Below are 18,506 nucleotides of genomic sequence, written 5' to 3'. Positions count from 1 at the left end.
CGAAAACATTTCTACATTGTTAATCACGTACTAAAAAGAGATGTGCTCTCGCGCGCACTTATTTGTATATAAGTGTGTATGTATGTGTATTTATATATATATATATATATATACACACCCGGCAATGCTTCGCTATTGTTAGATTTGAGTATATATACATATATATTAAATGAACACAATTGAAAGTTTGATAAAACATTAACAAAATTAACATTATGGAACTTCACAAAATTTAACCAGTCTCTTTTTCCCTTTTCCCTTTCCCCTTTCGTTTTTCCCCTTTTCCCTTACCCCTTCACCATTTTCCTGCTTTCCTTTTCACATTTTCATTTTTACCGCAATCCCTTTTCTTTCCCCCATTTCCCGCTTTTCTCCTCGTTTCCCCATTTATATTTCCCTTTCCTCTTCATCTTTCCTTTCCATTTCCTTTTCCAGTTTCCCCTTCTTCCCTTTTACCTTTTTTGCTTTTCCCTTTTCCGATTTTTCCTTTTCTCCCTTTTTCCTCGCGCGTAAATCAGTTCGGCAGTTTTTTAGTCTATAGCGAACGCACATATCGAAAACACTGAAATGGAATCATAAAATATTTAGTATAGCGTGTGTTGTTTTTACATCCAACAGATAGCAGTGGTTTTTTAAAAAAAATATATTTTTACATGTCACAGGTGTTACATCTTAGATATATAAAAACAAGCGCATATTCGAATGCAACTTTGTGTCAAAATATCAAAGAAATCGGTGAAGAATTTAGGAGATTTAAGATTTTGAACAATCGAACATTTACATTTTTATTTATATAGATATGAGTTTCTCACGAGGAAACTGGCAGAAGAATTTCCACCAGTAACGAAACAGTTAGGAAATTGAGAATTATTTAAATGTAAGATTTATCAACATCTAATCGGACGAGTCGGAACAATTAATTGCTCTTCTAAATTGCTCTTCTAAATCATTTAAATTAACGCCAGTAGATCCAATCAATCGAAAAATTAATCAAAATTAGACTAATCTATCGGGTCATATGAAATACAATCAATAATGTTACTAGAAAAGAAGGATTAATGACAAGGATTTTCACGTAGTTGAAATCATATAAAATAATTCTCTTTAGTTTAAGAAGAGCCACCCAAGGAATTTTAAATACAGAAATATTGTGTAAACAGCTAATGAAGATATTTTCAACGATTACTATAATTCTAAGTTTTTAACGCGTATTTATTTATTTATATTTAATTTTTTTCAGTTTAAAATTACAATACTGTATTTTTCTGCCACATTTGGATCTCGTTTATTTACATAACTTAGATTTCAAAAAGAAATGAATTCTTCACAATTTTTTTTTTTTAAATACTATATTTAATTGTTAATGTATTGGTAACGTCAAACTTGACGTTACTATCTTATTGATGTAGCAATTAATTTTATTCTTGACGACCGACTATTATGAACATAACAGTTTAATTTAAAACCAATTATTGATTTGAATTTAAATTAACATCTTTTAAAAAATCCCTGAAGACGGAGTACCAGCTCCGAAATTACTAGGATTTACACTTTTAAAATTGTCAGTAAGTGGAAAATTAATTTATACAGTTATATTAATACCAATTGTGCCAAATACTTAGTAAATTAATCTAAATACGATATGTCTGATGGCAATTTAATGAAGTTAATCTATATCGAACTTATAAAAAAGAATTGTTTTGGAGCACTAACTTTTTATGATAACAGGTTTTTATGTTTTACAATAATGTTTCTCGAGAATAATTAAAAATACAGTTGTGAGAGATATTTTATTTTATTTTTCCTTTAAAAAACCATACGAAACCATCAGATTTACCCCTTTAATTTAAGCCCCAAGAATTTCAGCTTTATTTTATACTTGGGATAGATAACAAGGTAAAATTTTCCTAGCCACAAATAAAAAACAAACCGTTTCTAGACCTATGTTTCTACAAAGTTTATTTATTTTAATTTGTAGGACAATAATTGAAATTCCTTCCGCATCTTTGTGAAACACTTAGTATGTACTTTGGATGTTTCAGGAATTTTCTGGTTTAACCGAAAATTTCCTCAGTTTTCATCAATTAAACCTCTCTCTATTTTTTCCTGTTTAGCCTCCGATAAATACCGTTTAGATAATTCTTCAGAGGATGAATGAGGATGATATGTATGAGTGTAAATGAAGTATAGTTTTGTACATTCTCAGTTCGACCATTCTTGAGATGTGTGGTTAATTGAAACCCAACCACCAAAGAACACCGGTATCCACGATCTAGTATTCAAATCCGTGTAAAAATAACTGGCTTTACTAGGACTTGAACGCTGTAACTCTCGACTTTCCAAATCAGCTGATTTGGGAAGACGCGTTAACCACTAGACCAACCCGATGGGTCCATCAATTAAACCTTCTTTCTTTTTCCTGTTTAGCCACCGATAACTACCGTTTAGATAATTCTTCAGAGGATGAATGAGGATGATATGTATGAGTGTAAATGAAGTATAGTCTTGTACATTCTCAGTTCTACGATTCCTGAGATGTGTGGCTAATTGAAACCCAACCACCAAAGAACACCGGTATCCACGATCTAATATACAAATCCATGTAAAAATAACTGGCTTTACTAGGACTTGTTTACTAGATCGTGGATACCGGTGTTCTTTGGTGGTTGGGTTTCAATTAACCACACATCTCAAAAATGGTCGAACTGAGAATGTACAAGACTATACTTCATTTACACTCATACATATCATCCTCATTCATCCTCTGAAGTATTATCTGAACGGTAGTTATCCGAAGCTAAACAGAAAAAAGAAGTTAGAGATATTATTTATTTAACGGAAGATCTATCTATATATTGGGTAAATAATTAATATTTGATTTATAAATTGATAAAAATATTATTTATTTCCATTATATAAATGCGTTTCATATAAAAATGAAGGGAAAACCCTTTGTTAAAATTTTTTATCATAATTATGTTAACTTATTATCTTGATTTGTCTCTACTTCTGCGTGTCTTATTACGCAACAACGGTAAAACCTGTTTTAATGAAACTTGTAGATTGAGCTTATTTTAATCCAGATATCGCTATGTCTACACATGATATAATTACCAGTGGACACCTTCTTTTTAACGAAAAATAGATTATTGTCATTTACTCCTTAATGATGTAGTTTACCAAGAATTAAGAAATAACAACAATAAAATTCAAAAAGAAAAATTGCTTTTCCTTTAACGAAGATTTTATTGAATGAATTTAATAATATTTTCAACGGGTAAAAAATACAATTTGAAACAAATACATTCTTACCCAGTAAAAAACATCCCCGTTTAGCCACGCAGGGGCTGGAACTAATCCACATGACTATCCCTATTGCTCGATTTCGTATCAACGGTACGCGCGCGCGCACACACTCACTCGCTCATTTTTTTAAACAATATAGATTAATCTATATTGTTAAAAATATTGTTACATTATATTCATCTATATTGTTACACTTATTCATAAAAAATAATAATATCCACCTCTATAAAACCAAACACAGAACCGTTTTCGTTTTATTAAATTTCCGATGCCGTTGTTAATAATTTACTCATTTTTTTAATAAGGTTTCTTTTCTTTTAAATTTGTAACTGATAAAGTAATATTTAATGAATGAAATTTTATTTTAGTTCATAACATAAAGAAAACATACTGTGTAAAGAATTTTATTCAAACATAGAGAAATAACTATTTTATGATATGTTAATTCCGTGTTTACATTATAATTCGTGTCCTGAATGACATATACTTACTCAAAAACACACACACACACACATACACAAATATGATGTACTATACTTTTCTCACGGGAAAAATATTAACTTAAATCAAAAGAGAGGAAGGAAAAGTAACTAGCAGATCGGATATTCATTACTTTACAGCATCCGACTTCATATATATATATATATATATATATATATATATATATACATTGGGAGAGGACAAAGTAGAGAACAGAAGAGTCATTCAGATTTCCAATTCCTCTTCCTCCCACATCACTCATACCTTTTCTTATTTTTTCCTCTCCCAGTCATTTTATTATATACTGTATACGTTATGAACATATATAATGTTTTTATTTCTCTCTATACAATCCACTGATATGCCGTCACACCACAAATCTTCTCCTCTACTCACCAATAAGAGACAACTTTACCAGTATTGGCGGTCGCATGTTTCCATTCATATATATCACACGCGCGCACACACACACACACACACACACAGAGAGAGAGAGAAAGAGTGAGAGGGAGTGAGAGATAGACATAGTTGTGATTTTACTGTAAAAAAAAAAGAGCGGAAGTAGATTAAACATATGGTTCGACTCAATGAACGAATAGTTGGATGGCTGGTACGAATAACATAAAGAAATATTTCCGTAACGAACGGAAAAGACATCGCAGGTGGTATAAAATATATGTGTACTGCTTTTGCATAAGTTAATGTAATAGATTTATGTAAATTAATTAGAATAGCGATTCCTAAATTAATTATGGATTACAATACGTTTTGGTGAGTTGTAAAAATATAAATAAATATTTGAATAGATATTTTTATTCAAATTTAGTTTTTTTTTTAAATCTGTAATGAGTTGCGTAACTTTCTCCGTATTATAAAATAAAATCAATGAAACCCAGTTTTTCCGAAATATTACTTGAAATCAAAAGATAATAAACGGATAAAAAATAAAATAAATTTTGGAGAGATGTTTATGAAGATAGACGACCCTCTCTAGCAATCCCTGTCACGGTTTCGCCCGCGTTATATTGTTACTTGCGTTTCCCGTTACGATCCATTTTTTTCAATTTTATATTTTTTAGTTAAGTAACCAGAGATAGGTACAGCCAGTCGCGTCACATGTACAGTAACAGTGGCAGGGGCTGTGTTGGTTGAGCCTTACCGTCGCACCTCTTAAAAAATTGAGATTTAGAAAACCGAGAATAGTTTCTATATACAGAGTTATCATAAAAGAATGGTGCGGTTTTGAACATGGTTTAAATTAAAACAGAATTACTTACAGTTTATGTTTTTTTTATTTTTCAATTTTGTCGTCTCAAACATTTTTTCACATAATTAATAAATTTCAATATGTGCGCCCTTAGTCTTTTTTCGTTTTTCATTTTATCTTGATGTGATAACAACCTCCATCCGGTCAATGATTTTTTGAAGATGAAGCAGAGTTCCGAAACGCGTTAAAAATAAATAGATATCATATATGTAAAAAGTTAATATAGAAGGATACAATTTATTAAATTAATTATCAACTGTAATTTTGTTACATTAAGATCAAATATTTAATTGAGAAAAAAAATAATTTAAATAAATTTAAATATATTAAAACAAAGTAAAAGAGAAATATTATTAAAGATATGTAGAATGATTAGTGGGAGGGAGAGTTCACAAATAAAATACTCAGAGACAGAGAGAGAGAGAGTGAGAGAGTTTGAGTGAGGGAGTGTGTATATGTGAGAAAGGGGGCGAGTAAGTGTAATTGGAGGGGGGATAAGAATAAAGAAAAAAGAATTTAAAAAATGAACAATAGTCGAGTAAATATGATTGATGCAATCGCACTAAAAAAAGAGAACACTGAAGAAAAAGAAGAAAAGAATAGGAATTCTATATAAAGGATTGAAATTTTAAGTTCATTTTTCAAAATGAAATACAAAAGGTTGAATCTTGTCTTTGTATAAAACCGACTGGGTATATATATATATATAAAGGACATCAGTAGCTTTGAATGCAGTATACCTTAGCACTGGAACTGTCAAGCCTTAATACCCATTGTGTTATATTTGTATTGTATTTTTCTTTCCATTTCATTTATTCTTTTTTTAACCTTCTCCTTTAGTTAAAGCTACTCTTTTACATACATCTTTCTCCTTCTTATATGCAGATTGCTACTACTGACGTCTTTTTACGTCGTTTTTCTTTATTGTCAATCTATTACTATTTCCATCTCTCTTTATTCCAGTTTCTTACTTACATTAATACTTTTTATGTCCATCACTATTCTTTTTATCCTTCTCCGTCACCTTCATAACCATCTTTTACCACTTGTCTTCTTCTGTCAAAAATAGTGTTGCAATATATTAATCTTTACAAAATACACCTGGGTTAACGATATATATTTATTGAACGACAGTTTTTTACGTCATGTAGATCTTTTTTTAAATCCGTTTTTGTTTAAATGTTAACAGCACGCGGAATTCCCAAGCGGTCACCCATCTAAGTACTAACCGCACCCGACGTTGCTTAACTTCGATTATCAGACGAGAACCGGTGTATTCAACGTAGTGTGGCCGTTGTAATTATAATTGTTATTTAGCAGAAAAAAATTTGCTTAAATAAGATTACGTAAGTATTCTGTAATCTTTTACATTAATTATTTTTCGTATTCCTGAGCATTTTAACAAATTACAAATTGAAAAATATTGTTATTATTCAAAAAACTGTCATATCAAAATTTATAATTTAGAAATACGTAAAAAAGTATCATCTATAAGATTTAGCTGCGTATACTTGTTGAAATATGTTTTTTATAAAAAAAGCAATACAAGTAAATAAAATTAAAAATTTTTAAAACCCGCGACTAAATTAAATTGGATAATAAAAAGAAAATAATTAAGTATTAAAATATTAATTAGAAAGACTTAAAAGCATCGAAAAGCTGTTTTGAAGAAACATATCTACTGCAGCGCCCCCTGGCAGCTTATAACCGTAAAACTAATCTAAGAACCTGCTCTGAGGTCATATCTATGTAATGCGATAAACTGCATCAAAATCGGCCGAACCTTTTTAGAGAAACACATCTACTGCAACGCCTCCTGGTGGCCTATAACCATAAAACATGTCTAATAACCTGCCCCGAAGTGATATCTAAGTAATGAAAAAAAAAACCGCATCGAAATCTGTCCAACAGGTTTTGAGGAAAATGGTAACACACAAGCGCGCACACGCACGAAACCTCTTACCCCAAACGCATATACCGTCTCCGTTCGGTCATGGGTAAAAAAAAATTAACAAATGAAAAAAAATCAAGACGTAACTTAAGGCGGGAATAGACATAACACATTACTATTGTATAGAAAAATACGACTGAAAAATAATAATAAAGAATAAAAAATAAAGAAAAGATAAAAATTAAAGAAGAAGGGAAGTGACAAGAAGATGAAGAAGAACAAAGTAAAATAAATGATTGAATAAGTCCATCCATCCATTTACTTTGTGAGTAACTTGGGAGATACGCGAGTTGGTAACACAATGAATAAAAAATTGTAAAGAAAGAATAAACGAAACTAAACCTCAACCTAAACAAATGGATGTAGCATATAGACGTATGGACGGACGACCGTAAGAAAGAACGATGGAACAAGACAAAACAAACGAAAAAAGGCAAAGAATCAAAACAAACAATATAAAATAGCGTACAATACATAAAAAAGAAGAAAGAATAATAGAACAAACTATGAAGAATTGAAAAGCGAAGGAACTATGTGTGTATGTATATTCCACGTATAATAAGCGTAGTTAAACTAAACAAAGGTACACAATCAAAAGGTATTTAACAGCAGTAAGTGTTTGATGTATGTTTGCGTGCGCGCGCGCGCGCGCGCATGTGTTTTGTAAAGTAAAAGAAAAATATGAAGAAACAAAAGAATTAATAAAATATAATAGTGGACTATGGACCACAAAGTAAAATAATAATAATAACAACAGAGAGTGACTGTTAATGATTTATGTTCTGAGTTCTGGAACTATTGTTTAGTAAGGCCTACTTAAAATGTTTAAGCAATAATTCATTATTATTATTATTATTCCTACTGCTATTACTGTTATGTAATCATTCAATATGTGTATTAAAAGATTATTGATATTTGCCAACCCCATCATGATTCAAAATTAAAACATTTAAGGTTCGTTATTCGTCCAGTGAAAATCATTTACTTCATTTTTAAAGATCTCTAATTATTTCAGTAAAATATAAATAAAAATAGTAGTATAATTTGGAACTAAATAGAGACAATGAAAATTTTGGAAAATCTTTATTTTAGGACGTAATTAATAAATTGAGAGTTTCAAGTGAATAAGATACTGGGGTTAATGGTAAAAGAAGTTTTGTTTTTTTTTGTAAATAATTAAAAAACTATAAATTCTACATAATTTCTTTTTAATTGCCTATAAAATACCACCACGAACCGGTCCCAAATCCAGGTCCATCGATCAGCAGGTTAGGAAAGTAAAAAAGGGGGAGGAGTCTTGTTAAAAAAACCAGGGTCCATCTGGTTCCGAATGGTAGTGCTCTATTAGGGGCTCTATCTAGAGTTACTAGGCAAAACTAGTTAACGGCCGAAAGATAAAAGAGGAAGAAATTCAAAACAGGTGGAAAAACCTAGGGAAATAACCTTTTTTCTTTCTTTTCTGTTTAGCCTCTGGAATCACCGTAAGATACTACGAGGGTTATTTTTTTTCAAGTTCCGATCGGTCACGAAATTAAAACCACAGTGAAAATAATTTTTTTTTTTTTTTTAAGTACTTACACAGTTACGATATTTCTCTACATAGTCACCACTCCGATTTAGACATTTGTCGTAGCGTAGTACTAACTTTCCAATACCCTCGTCATAGAACGGAGCCGCCTGTGTTTTCAGCCATGTTTCTACGCTGGTCTGCAGCTCGATGTCTGTGCCAAAATGTTGCCCTCCTAGCAAGCGTTTCATGTGAGTAAAGAGGTGAAAATCGGATGGAGCAAAGTCCGGGCTGTACGGTGGGTGATCAAACACTTCCCAACGAAAACGCTGCCCTTCGTAGACGTTGAAGAGTCACGCAGTATGAGGCTGCAGTGATGGTCGTGCCACGTTCCATGAATTCCACCAAGAGAACTCCATTCCGGTCCCAGAACACAGTAGTCATACACTTTCTGTTGGAGAAGGTTCGCTTAAACTTCTTAAGTTTGCTCGGAGAATGAGAATGCATCCACTGTTTGGATTGTTCTTTTGTTTCTTCAGTTTCGAAATGGACCCATGTCTCGTCCCCCTGTGACAATTTTTTCAAAAAATCTTCTCCTTCATGTGGTAGCGCTGGAGAATCTTTAGGGAGCCGTCCATTCTCATTGTTTTGTGATGGTCGGATAGCATCTTGGGAACCCATCTCGCACATAGTTTGCGGTACTGAAGTCTCTCACTCACAACGGTGTAGAGAGCTGACCTTGAAATTTCAAGAAACGAATCGCTCAATACAGAAATTGTGAACCGACGAGTTTCTCGAATCGCCACATCCACTCGCTCAACGAGATCATCGGTTGACACTCGCTTCCTTCCCTGACCGCCTGCATCGTGAACATCTGCCCGTCCTGCTTTAAAGTTCCTACACCATTGTCGCACTTTGCTGTCGCTCATTGAAGTTTCACCGTACACATTACTTATTCGTCGATGAATTTCAGCTGCATTACACCCCTCAGCATGAAGAAATCGAATTACCGCATGCACTTCACACTTGGCGATAGATGCTATTGTTATAGACATGTTTACGTGCTAGCTGCGTGTTCAGAACTAAACGAAGTGATGCGGCGTTATTGAAGGCCATACTAGAGACGCTGCGCAACACATATACGCAAAGTTCATCCGATTTTTGTGAGGGTTTTTATTTCGCGACCGATCGGACCTTGAAAAAAATAACCCTCGTACTTCAGAGGATGATATGTATGAATTTAAACGAAATATAGTGTTGTACAGTCTCAGTTCAACCATTCCTGAGATGTGTGGTTAATTAAAACCCAACCACCAAAGAACACACCGGAATCCACGATCAGGTATTCAAATCCGTATAAAAGTAACTAACTACCTTTACCAGGATTTTAACTTTAGAACTCTCGACTTCGAAATCAACTGAATTGCGATGATGAGTTTACCACTAAACCAACTCGGTGAGTCAGGGAGATAACCCGAATAAAATCCAAGGTAAGCGAAACTGTGAGTTTTAGTAAAAGCATTCTTCCTAGGAGAAGGGAATTCCGAACAAAAATTCCCTGGACATCCAGATTTGAGGTTGGGCGTGATGAGAGTAGTTCCACCATATAAAAAGAAAATTGTTATGAAACCAAACAGCAAATATCGGAAAGGGACTGGAACAACGGGAAATTAGTAGATTATAGAAGAGGTGTAAAGGAGACCATAGTCCAAATCGGACTGTAGAGCCATTAAAAATAAGTTACCTACAAAATATTTTTGGAATTACCATTTTTTACGATCAAAATTGATTTGTTACAGATCTTATTGATTTGTTTATAGCCCTTTGAAACATTATCCCTTTTTTTAGCCCTTTGAAAAAAAAGGAACAATTCACGGTAAAATTTCAAACTTTTTAACGAAGCCTTGAATCAAATAATATTACAAATAAAACTTTTAGGATTTTTATTTCTTTAAAACTTTTTTTTATATTCTTTTACAACTAATTGATTGGGAAATGATGTGAGAGTATCAAAATATTCCAATCACCCCCCCCCCCCAAAAAAAAAAAAAAAAAATTTTTTCTAAGTTTTTTATTAAGTCTTATTAAGAAAAAAAAGTTAATAAGATTTTTTACCTCGAATTTTTAATAAGTATTAAGGTAAACCTAAAAAACTGGATTATCGAAAAGTTACCTTTTTTGAATTTTTATTTATAAATTTTAATAAGATGTGTACAGATCTAATTATTTACGTAAGGATCATCATTTTATTTAGCTTTCAAACTATCATAAGAAATATTTTCTTAGTTTCATTATACACATAATTAGTTCTTTATTACATCACTATTTTATATTATTTTTACTGTATTATAAATTATTTACAAAAATTGTAAGTGACCGAATAATTATTCATAAGCCTGTAAGGATAAGGATTATCTATAAAAAAAAAACTTTTTTCCAGTTACATCATGTTAAAAATTAAACGACCAGTATAATTTTACGTAATTATTATTCTTGTGTGTAACGTTGTACCCGATAAAGTCAACAAGTTAACGGGAATTAGAAATCAGAAGAATATTACGGCTTAACTGGAATATTACGAATTAGCTTCGTTTTTTTTTTTTTTACTCTGGAGTAAAGTATAAATTAAAAAGATATCTTGACATATAAACTGACTGAATAAATCAGTACAGTTTTATATAATTTTTTAGTAGTTTAATAATATATTAAAGTCGCTCCAAAAAAAATACCTTTGTTGGAAATGTGACCTAGTTAAAAAAAAAAACCAAAATGTAGCTCACAAAGGACAATTCATTTTCTTAAATAATATCCCAAAACAAGTTTAATTCTCCAAAACTTTATTGTATAGTTTCTTGTTAAAGATTTCTTTTTTATGTATTCAATTTTTGTTTTTTATTTAAATTTTACAAAAACCATGAGGATAAAAATTCTATTCATAATTGCTTTTTAATATACGTCAATGCCGTAGCGGTTATCTTACCCGCTACGTAAAATCATTGTTTAAATCAATGTTTTAAAGTTTAAAACTATACCTAACAATAACCAAACCTTTTTTTTAAATACCATGCATGACCGGGATCGAACCCGGGACCTCCGGATGAAAACCCTAGACGCTACCACTCCCGCCAAAAAGGCCGGCACAATAAAATAACTAATCGTTTTTTCCCCCCTTTTTTGTTGTTTAAACTCCGGGACCACCGTTAGTTATTGCATCAGAGGATAAGATGAATGATTTGTAGCGTGTGCGAGAATGTCATGCTTGATCGGGATTCGAACACGGGACCTTCAGATGAAAAGCGTGAATTTTTTTCTTCTTCTGTTTAGCCTCTGGAACCACCGTCAGGATTACGTTAGAGGATGGAATGAGGATGATGTGTATGAGTGTAAATGAAGTGTAGCCTTGTACAGTCTCAGTTCGACCGTTTCTGAAGTGTGTGGTTAATTGAAATCCAACCACCAAAGAACACCTGTATCCACGATCTAATATTCAAATCCGTATAAAAGTAATTGCCGATGAAAGGCATCTAACCTGACCTAACCTTCTTTCTATTTCCTGTTTAGCCTCCAATAATTACCCTTCAGATAATACTTCAGAGGTTGAATGAGGATGATATGTATGAGTGTAAATGAAGCCTTGCCTTGTACAATCTAAGTTGGTCGACCATTTCTAAGATGTATGGGTTATTGAAACCCAACCACCAAAGAACATCGGTATCCACGATCTAGTATTCAAGTCCGTATAAAAATAACTGACTTTACTAGGACTTGAACGCTGGAACTGTCAACTTCCAGATCAGCTGATTTGGGAAAACGCGTTCACTACTAGACCAACCCGGTGGCTTAATGAAAGGCGTCTAATCTCACCTAACCTAACCTAAACTCAAACTGTACAGCGTTCTGTTCCGTATCTGGTAATTCTCAAACGTTCATGTCGTACAATCTAAATTAGAAGCATACAACTCCGAACCGATCTAATTGAAGTGAAATACTAACTAGAATAAAAGCAAGAAATATTCAAAAGATATCGGTTGAATGATAAGCGCTGCTGTCAATAGAAATAACAATTAAAAAATCATTTAAATTATAAAATATAATGATATTTAAGTAAATAAAACATAGCTATCAGGTAAATTGATTACTACTTACTGTTCGAACAGGTAGCAAAAACAGAAAAATACGTGGCCGATAAGAAACTTTACTATTCAACAAGAGGACAGATTTCGACAATTTATTTTATTTTGTGCAAATATTTTAGTCATACTGAACATTTTTTTCGAATAATTTGAGTAATTTTTTTTTTAAATCTTAATTGGATTATCTACATAGAGGAACTAAATATACCTATTTAATATTTATGATGTCAACATATCTTTGTATTTGATTGTTATACCTTTTTGATATTTGTCCCGTAAGTTTCCATACATAGGAAAAATAAATTTTTTTTGATAAATACCACTTTTATTTATTTTGTAATTATTTATTTAAGGTGCCCCACCTCGAAATCACAAAAAAAATAACAAATTCATTCAAAATTAATATTTATTCGTTTAATGAATTATTTTGAGTGTTGGAAAATAGAAAATTAATAAAAATTTACATAGTAATACAAATAAAAAAAAACGAAAACTCAACAGAAATACTAAAATCATCACTAAAAAAGTATAAACGAACAAAACGAAAAAGTAATAGAACAAACTGCAATAAAAACCGCGAATACTCGGAGCAAGAAAAACGTAACCGTAATCATCAAGAGCTGAACCTAACCTAATTATTTATTACTTAAATAATCAAAACATTACTGTTGATTAGTCATGGTTAGCGAGCGAAACGAGCATAGGTTAAGATTGGTTAGATTATATTATTTATTTTCATGTTTATATCTTTTTTCTTTTCTTTCTTTTTCCTGTTTTGCCTCCGGTAACTACCGTTTAGATAATTCTTCAGAGAATGAATGAGGATGATATGCATGAGTGTGAATGAAGTGTAGTCTTGTACATTCTCAGTTCGACCATTCCTGAGATGTGTGGTTAATTGAAACCCAACCACCAAAGAACACCGGTATCCACGATCTAGTATTCAAATCCGTATAAAAATAACTGACTTTACTAGGACTTGAACACTGGAACTCTCGACTTCCAAATCAGCTGATTTGGAAAGACGCGGTAACCACTAGACCAACCCGGTGGGTTTTATGTTTATATCTATAAATATAATGTTTCACTATAAGTATTTTTTTTCGATTTTCATTGTGTTATGTGTTATTTGTATCACTATGTGTAAATTTTTACTAATTTTCTATTTCAAATTAATAAATATTAATTTTGAATGAATTTTATATGTTTTTTGTTTTGTGATTTCGGGGTGAGGCACCTCAACTAAATAATTACCTTTATTTTTATTAATTTTATTTTGAGTTTTACGGGCATCAACTCAAAAAAAATTATTCTTATTTATTTTTATTTATTCTACACATGGAAAATTACAGGATACGGTTTATTATTTTAATATTTAATGTCTCGATCTTACTTGGTTACTGAGAAAAACGTACGTTTTTCTCAGTAACTACAGATAACGTTTCTATTCTATTTTACAGATTCAAAGGTTTCTATTCAGTGTTAACGCTAAATATCATAGATTAGCAAATATGAAAACAATAATAATTAAAATTTAAAAAAATCATTTTTTTAATTGTTTTCATCAGTTTGTTTCTCATTGACAACTTCCAAGATAGTAAAAATTCATCAAAACAATTTTAAAAAAATTTAATTTTTTAAAAAATTACCATTGTTTTTTTACTTACGTAGCTATATTTCATTTTAATTTAAGGGAAATCTTTAGATTTCTTTAACTTAGTGTTAACGTACCTTTTTCTAGTCTCTTTGAAAAAGTTCTTTATCATCTGCGTTAAGTAGTTAACACTCGGGGATTCCTCAAATGACGATGCTGCAATATGTCCCTTGAATAAGTGACGCGGGTACTTTCGTATTAACGCCACCGCAGCTACAGCTTTATTTAAAAACAAAGTAGTCAATCGGATTTCGGTGGAAAATGGACCGATATAGAGTTTAACATAGATTCAAAACAATCTCTTTATTTGTTTTATAAATATAATTTAACCAAACTTAACCTACGCTCGCTTCGCTCGCTAACCTTGACTAATTAACATTGTAATTTTTTTGAGTATTTATTTAATAAATTCAGTAATTATTGCAATTATTTATTATTTAAATAACAATAATTACAGAATTTATTAAATAAATACTCAAAAAATTACGGTGTTAATTAATCAAGGTTAGCGAGCGAAGCGAGCGTTTGGTTAAATTATATTTATAAAATAAATAAATATAAATAACCATTTCTTAAAATTAATAAAGAGACTCAATAAATAAATACTCAATTTTAAATAAAGCTGTAGCTGCGGTGGCGTTAATACGTAAGTACCGTGACGCGTGATCGTGCGTCAAATTCTACTCAACTGTGTTCATTTGGCGGACACAGTTGTGTAATCGGTTTAAAATACACAGGAATTGTTTTGGGTAATGATATCGAATTTTGAAAAAAATTTCAATTTTTTAAAATAAGATCTGTGTTTTTATTATTTTTAATTTTTCCCGGAGAGCTCTTACACTCCCAATTTACATTACATTAGTGATTCGTAAATGTAGTATTTTCTTGAGAGATTACTTTTTACAACGGTTTAGTTAAAAAAAAAAGATTATCGTTATTAAGTATCCCTTCAAAGATTTTACGATATTTAATTACCGTTTACTCTGCGTATTACACTAACAGAAGTATTTATAAGCCAAAATCAAAATTTCAGCGTTATTAATTCTGGTTGTAAATATTTTTAAAATACCGAGTTATTAACCTTCAAACTCATAGGCATAGATAAAACGATATTATTATAAATAATAAAATAAAGACAACAAAACAATAACAACAATGCGGGTGGTTTAACGCGAGCGGAATATTAAAAGTCCGATTAAAAATTTATATAGAGCGAAGAGAGAAAGGATAAGATAGATAAAGTGACGAAGGCAGGAGGAAAAAGAGACTGAAGAGATAAAGAATGAGCGTGAAAGAGATAGCGCGAGAGGCTGACTGAAAGCGAGAGAAAGACCTGCGCAATGGTAGACAAACAATAGAACACACCGTTCAATTGTTCTCAAGTCAGTCAATTGGCCGGTAACGCGCAACATGTAATGGCGCATGCGTATCACCCTTCAACACAAGACAATGCAAATGACTACAAAATGACTTCCTATTCTTCTCATTGGCTCAATTACTAGGCCATTGTTATGCTATATTTTGCTACGTCAACCAAGTATAATATAGTAAAAGTATGTATAATAAGTAAGAGATTCATATTTATTTGTTTTCTTCTTTGTTATTACTTAATCTTTAAAAAAGAAAATATTTAATTTTAAGAAACAAACTTATCTGTTAACAATTAAATTGAACATAATTGTTTACGTATTAATAAAATTAATTATTATTTTTAAATTACAATAAATTTCGTGTAATATATTAATTATGAAGAAATAAAATTATTAATTATCTTGAAATTTATAATATATATATATATATTAAAGTAAACTGATAAGGACCAAAAATATTATTCAAAATGATATAAAAACATCCTGATTTATCCGGAAGTCATGCCACTCACCAACAAATTAATTAAAATATTTTACTTATGTTTGTATAAAAGGTACTACAATAAAATCTCCTTATTCACGGGGGTTAGAGACGGAAAAATGCCGTGAATACAGAACGGAATAACTACTCATTTAAGATAGATTGGTTAGGTTCTATGTAAAATGAGAAACAATCATGCGTACTTACTTAGGGTTATTGATGAAATACAGACGACAACATTAATTATAAGTACTGATTTAGATTCACTACATAAAAAATATTTAAGAAAATATAGAATATTTCCTAATTTACTCGTAAGCATATACCGAACTGTTTGAATTAAAAACTCACTATATATGTTGTATTACAACACAGTATTATATCTTCGAATCATACTCGGTAATCACCTTAAATAGCCAAGAAAACAAGGAAATTTACAAAACTAACCTCCAGTATTTTGGATTGAATTTACAAAAATTTGTAATTTTTCCTTGTCACGTTCTTATTTTATAAATCCGTGTGAAGTTCCGTGTATTCTTGAATGGCATCTTCAAATTCTGCGCTTAAAGATTAAGCTTCTATTCAAAGATGGATGAGCATGTATAAAAAACTGGATAAGATAATTGGATAGTTTAATGGCTTCGGTAAGCGTTTTAAAATTTAACCGGTTTCCAGGGATCGTATCTTCTACCCCTTCATGTTCATACTAGACCTGACCCATTACATCTTTTAATATTTTCATTTTTTAATATCATTACATAATTTAATGTACTAGAAAAAGGATAATTTTAGGTGCAAATATAGAAAAGACATCGCAAAATATTGCGCTGTGAATAATAAAATCGCGAATACGGGAAGCGCGAATGTATTACGTATTTATGTATGTAAAAATCACAGATCTGTTGAAAAATTTCATACCTGATTTTTTAAATTAAATAATTGCACAAAAAAAATGAAAATGATAAACATACTACTTATATTACTCTATAATTTTTTTTTCAAATCTATACCTTATCAAAACTGAAAATATGCCAATAATTTATTAACCCTTAATTTGAGAATTATTTAAAAAAGTGGTGATCTAAAAATGAATTAAAAAAATTATATTTTTATTTCATACGATTTTTTTTTAACCGGCAAAGAATTGCATAGTTTTCTTCGATACACCTTTGATAGATTTTTATTTCAAATATTCTATAGGGTTTTTATATATTAATTACTTAATTAATCAATATTTTGAATACAATTGAGAAAAATATCAAACTTTTTTAGTGAAAAAATTTGACTTCGATTTGACCCCTTCACCGAATTACGTTTTTACCTTAACGTAGTATTAAAAGTATAAATGAAAAAAAAAAAATTAAAATCTTATTAAGCAAAATGGATTCTACATTTTATCATCAATATTATACTATACTAGACGGTCGAGGTTCTACTCCCCGGACATCCACAGCTGGAGACGACCGTCCCAGGGTCCACCAATCCGATCGGGCGAGCGAAACGAGGCCCCATCGATTCTTTGGTCCCATGTAATCCCTTTTTGAAAAGTTCCCATATCGTCTGCATTGATTTTAGATATATCTCTCTTTTCAATATTGAAAATTAAAGTTAAAAATAAATTTATTTTTTTTTAAAATGCGGGTCCCATGCAACCGAGGTTGTTTTTTGGGGCTTAAAATTTTATTTATCAAAATAATTAATTGCTTGAATATGTCGGTTATGATTTAGTGCAATGTTATTCAATAAAGGCTAAACAACTGTAGTTAACCAAACAAAAAAATAATATAGAGTCCGTGATGCTCCCTTCTCAGTTGACCAAAAGCCAGGAAAACGCTGAGATTTCGAAATCGAGAGTTCTACAGTTCAAATCCTAGTAAAATCAGTTACATTTATACGAATTGGAATACTAGATCGTGGATACCGGTGTTCTTTGATGGTTGGGTTTCAATTAACCGCACATCTCAGGAATAGTCCTCAATTTTCTTTTCTTTTTCATGTTTAGCCTCCGGTAATTACCTTTCAGGTAATACTTCAGAGGATGAAATGTATGAATGTAAATGAAGTGTAGTCTTGTACAGTCTCAGTTGGACCATTCCTAAGATGTGTGGTTAATTGAAACCCAACCACCAAAGAACACCCACCGGTATCCAAGATCTAGTATTCAAATCCGTATAAAAGTAACTGTCTTTACAGTTGAACGCTGGAACTCTCGACTTCCAAATCAGCTAATTTGAGGGAGAAGGGTGAAAGGGAGAAGGGGAAGGAGAATAAGTGAAAGGTAAAATTTGTGAAGTTCAGTTTTTTAATTTTTTTATAAAATTTTCAATTGTGTTCATTTAAACTATCTCTCTCTCTCT

At 31.2% G+C, this 18,506-nt stretch overlaps 1 pseudogene; it reads right to left on the bottom strand.

Annotated features, from left to right (window-relative positions):
- Window positions 1–6,233: 6,233 nt before the first annotated feature.
- Window positions 6,234–6,352, bottom strand: LOC142332675 (5S ribosomal RNA; annotated as a pseudogene).
- Window positions 6,353–18,506: the final 12,154 nt, after the last annotated feature.

Source organism: Lycorma delicatula, chromosome 11, assembly GCF_047948215.1.
Source record: "Lycorma delicatula isolate Av1 chromosome 11, ASM4794821v1, whole genome shotgun sequence".
Classification (NCBI taxonomy): domain Eukaryota; kingdom Metazoa; phylum Arthropoda; class Insecta; order Hemiptera; family Fulgoridae; genus Lycorma; species Lycorma delicatula.
Note: the sequence above shows the minus strand (reverse complement) of the source record. Positions and strands in the feature narration are given on the sequence as shown.